This window comes from Rhagoletis pomonella, unplaced genomic scaffold (genome assembly GCF_013731165.1).
Source record: "Rhagoletis pomonella isolate Grant_MI unplaced genomic scaffold, Rhpom_1.0 Rhpom_scaffold_00001, whole genome shotgun sequence".
Classification (NCBI taxonomy): Eukaryota; Metazoa; Arthropoda; class Insecta; order Diptera; family Tephritidae; genus Rhagoletis; species Rhagoletis pomonella.
The window spans coordinates 78,456,480-78,461,647 of record NW_023458555.1 but is presented as its reverse complement, the minus strand read 5'-3'; positions in this window follow the sequence as shown (position 1 = coordinate 78,461,647).

Below are 5,168 nucleotides of genomic sequence, written 5' to 3'. Positions count from 1 at the left end.
AGCCTGTCTTTTGTTAGGGTTTTTGTTCCAATAAATGTTTCACCGGTTTTCCACAAAATTCCACAATATTAAAAATAAAGTCACTGTCTCTTAGTACTTTACTTTGTAGTTTGCTAGTTTATAACTTTTTGCTTCTTCTAAACCATAGTTTACTCGCACTTCCATTATACGCAAATCAAAAACACGTCCGACACGTCCGGCACGTCCGACCGACGAACTTCTCCGTTTGCTTCGGTCGCTTAATTCGTTAAACTGTTTGCTGGTCGCCCCGGCTTCGGTGTATCTGACCATGCAGGTAATTCTAATATAGTTTTCAGCCATGCATCGTTACTTTGCAAAAACCTTTCTTCCAGGTATTGAGCAGCTATCCATTTAGATTTAAATTCGGTCTTGAAAAACCTTAATGAACGTCTCAGGACATTCATTTCCTCTTTGGGACAAAAAGCCAGTTGCACGACTCGTTCTTCCATCAAAGTAAATCCTTCTTCCATTTTTATACCTTTAAATTCTTTCAGAATATCATATAATTCACGCCAGGTCATTCGTAAGACAGTTTTAGGGGTCCCTGTTAAAAAAACAAAGTAAACATATTACAATTGAAAAATCAATAAAAATGTTTATCCACATTGCAAAAACACATGACTTCAAATTGTCTTATTTTACTAAAGTAGACGTTTTGATAATGTATTTTAAGAATAAATGTCTTAATTTATATTTCAATGAAAATCAGGTCGGCCAACCGAAAAAAACCTAACCTAATGGCATTATCGAGAAAACGAGAAAAGTGATTTTTCAAATTTAATTTGAAAATGAAGTTCGTTTTTATAATTAAATCACACGTTTAATTAATAATTTAATACAATTTTTCCGAAATTTACAAAATGAACACAAATTTTGGTCTATTTCAACACAACAACGTTTTTAGATTATGTTTTGTGCATTTATATTCAGTCGGCTGTGAAGACACTTTTAGGAACTTGGACAAAGACATTCTTACTGTTTTTACAGAGGACATTAAAAAAAATGATAAAAGTGAGGACAAGTGATTTCCACCAAGACACCTGTTTTTGTAGCGCATACTTTTGGAACTGAGAAAAAAAATTGTGGACATTCGGGGACAATTTTATTGCCGTTTATATTCGACAAGGGTCCAAATATTATGATCACACTAACAATTTCACTTGATAAGGTGTGACACCTATTTAAAAACACTACTGTTTGATAAGTTTTAGTTAAAAAGGATACTTTTTACTGGGACTTATAAATCCTCTCTTGGAGTGCAATATTAGCATGAAACTAAAAAAATAAATTGCTATTATAAAGTACATACCTTACCCTTCCACGCCCAAAAAGGTTTTTTCGTTCACTACACACATTATGGACATCTAAGATTGACGAGAACAAAGATGTATGGTTAAAACAAGACTAGGTTCCAATGAACTATGCTCAGGCACCGAACGCTGTGGAGACTCAGGCGTCTGCTATTTGATAAACCGATTATCTACCTTCAAGAAAATGGTTTCTGTGATGAGATTAGACATATTTGTTTATTTCCAATTATGGCCGGCTTTTTCATACAAATACTCCTATGTGCGTTGTAAAGCTCATACAGCTCATCGTTCAGTCGTCGGCGGTACTCGCCGTCGCCAACGCGTAAAGGCCCGCAAATCTTCCGCAAAATCTTTCTCTCGAATACTCCAAGAGTCGGCTCATCGGATGTTGTCATTGGCCATGCTTCTGCGCCATATACCAGCACGGGTATGATGAGTGTCTTATAGGGTGTGGTTTTCGTACGTCGAGAGAGGACTTTACTCCTACTCAGTCCAAAGTGCCGACAATTATCGGTGTCAATGCTGGTTCCCAAGTACACGAAATTCTCTTCTTTCTCGAAATTATAAATGTCAACTGTGACATGGGTGCCAAGGCGCGAGTGTGCTGACTGTTTGTTTGATGGCAGGAGATACTTCGTCTTGTCCTCGTTTACCACCAGACCCAATCGATTTGCTTCCTTATCTAACTTGGAAAAAGGCAGAACAGACTGCGCCGCCGTACGCCAGCAATCGCACGCTCTTGTTGCAAAGTATTCCTGAGCGGTTGAGTTCTGCAGTTCTTATTATCTTCTCTGTCTGAAACGCCGTTTGGTGGCGAACGGCTCGGAGAGGTCTTTCCCAATTCTGGCGGATAGAGCTGGAAAACTATCGATGACACTATCAATAGTATCAATGGTTTTAGCTATCGAAAACATCGATGTTTTTGTAAGCACTATCGATAGTTTTCACTCGTACATACATTATTCAGTAACATACATATTTGTGACCGCAGATGATACTTGAAGCTAAAAGTCATTGACAAACTTTTGTTCCTTTAAAAAAAAAATATCGTAATATTTTAGCAATTCTGATCTCATTTTCAATAAAAGTGGTTATGTTTAATTTTTGGATTGTTTTAATCAAAACTACCGATAGTGTCGACATTTTCGATGGTATCGATACTATCAGTTTGGCGGGGATGCCAAATTCAGATATAGCGGCGTGTAGGTAACTCCTTTTAGTGCTGTCGAAAGGGGCTTTAAAGTCGACAAATAGGCGGTGAGTGTCGATAATTTTCTCGCGGGTCTTTTTCAAGATTTGGCGTATTGTGAAGACCTGGTCTATGGTGAATTTGCCGGCTCTGAAGCCACACTGATAAGATATAATCAGTTCGTTGATAGTGGGCCTCAGTCTTTCGCACAATACACTCGAAAAGACCTTATAACCTATGCTTAGAAGGCTGATCACGAGGTAGTTGGCGCGAATGGCGTGGTCGTCGTTCTTGTGGATTGGGCAAAGCACACTTAAATTTCAATCGTCGGGCATGCGTTCATCTGACTATATTCTGCATAAGAGTTGATGCATACACCTTATCATCTCCTCGCCACCGTTCTTGAATAGTTCAGCTGGCAGGCTGTCTGCTCCAGCATCTTTTTTGATACAAGATATAAGAAATAAGGAATATGCCAGCGGCGCTGTTTGCAGCATTTATTTTATATGATCTTATTATAAGGTAATCATACTTCATGTGATGCCTTGTTTTAATCGCTTATGTAAGCCTTATTTTATATGGCCCATTAGACTTAGGCATAAGGGTGTCACGGTGGAGAGAATACAGGTGGCAATACCGCTAATCGGCTCTCAGTGAATTTGACAGCAGTAGTGATGTGCTGAGTCAATACTTTTAAGTATCCATTACTCTCGATACTCGGTACCGAAACATTTAGGCCTCGAATAAAAGCGCACATAGGCCAAAAATAAGGGAAAAAACGGTTCAGGGGAGACTCGCCTATCAAAACTCGAATGTACATAGGAGCCAATAGAGCTTTTAATACTGATTCAAATGAAAGATGTATATATATCGGTTCGAGGCCATAATACAGAGAAACTCTTACTTGTGTGAAGCATTTTTGTTCCAGCTGACTCGGACGATATCATTTTTGTAGGCATATTCTGTAACCAGTTGGCGACAATTTTCGAATCGGTATCGGTTTTGTTGACTTATGATATGAAATATTTTTTACGTCAACAAGTGCGATATTGATCCGAAACTTGTCGCTAACTGGTTACAGAATCTCCCAACCCCAAATCTCCGGCGCAATCTTGTATTCTATCATTCTTGTAAGGGTGTCTCTCAGATAGAGAGAGAGAAAACCTTATGAACTGATGACATCAACACAGCGAAATGTGGCGTTGATTCAAACTCATCATTACAGCACATTTACATGTATGGCTGCAGCTGAGTGTGCAAAGATGCTTGATACAAATGGTTGCTACCAAGACGGTCCGGGTTCAATCCCCATGAGACGGAACATGAAATTTAAGATTTTTTTTCTTAATTATGAAAAAGCTTCCGTGAAGTATGGCGTGAAGCAAACGTGTTAATTTTATATGATCTATAAGCCTTTTTATAGGGTAATTATACTCCATTTAAGGCCTGATTTTAAGGGCTTATATAAGCCTTATGTTATATGGCCAATAAGACTTAGGCAAAAGGGTTTCCCTCAGAGAAAGAGATCAGGTGTGGAATAAGGAATGTTTCATATAACTGACTTTCCTTTCACATTTCAGGCATTAAATTATAAGCCTTATATCATATAAGATAAGCTTTATATAAGGCGCAAATTTTTTGGAGGGTGTTTACATACTACAGCGACCGCAAATATGCGCTCATAGAAACGGCAAGAGGCAAATTGTATGACGCATATATTAGTTGCATTTCAGATGCTTATGATATTCACGATATTCGCGATTTGCAAGTTTTTTTTACAGGAAATCGTTCCAGCTGCCAGAAAACCTGTAAGTCAAAAGCAAAAACAGTATACGCCAGTATAGCCCTTATAGCCCCCCCTTATGCCCTACTATACCTTGCACACTTTCCTTGTCTCTCTACTATACTATGCTAAATGCTATTTGTCATATATATGTAATATTAAAAAGAATTGAATTAACAATCCTAAATCATTATATGGTTTCGTAAATTCAATGCGTAGAATACATGGTTTTCCGTCCGCTTTGCATTATCGCAGCAGTGTCTAGCGACAGCCAACTCATTACCCACATGTTTGCCCAGTCCTTTAGGTCCAATTATTCTGTAGACTCCCCTACAACTGGAGACTATCCGTATGCACTTTGTCCGATTAACTCCGCTTATATTCCAGTAATATCATCCGATGAAGTTTTACACTATTTAAAAACCTTAAAAGTGTCATTTTGGCTTGGACCTGATCATATTCCCTACCTGTTTCCTTAAAACCTGCGCTGAGAACATCTGTTAGCCTTTAAAAACTCTATTCAACTTGTCACTAAAACATGGTGTTTTTCCGTCAGTGTGGAAGGAATCTTATATATTATTTCTCTAAAGTGTTTTTTGTTAGTCTCCCTTTTTCTACTTTTCTATGTAAGCAATTCCACTAATGAGGTGTCACTTGAAAAGTCAGAGGTCCCCTGAGTGGTTATTAGGTAATATTAGTGGTCATAATCTTATACATTATTTCTCTAGCGTGTTTTTTTGTTAGTCTCCCTTTTTCTACTTTTCTATGTAAGCAATTTCACTAATGAGGTGTCATTTGAAAAGTCAGAGGTCCCCTGAGTGGTTATAAGGTAATATTAATGGTCATAACACCTCTGAAGTCATTA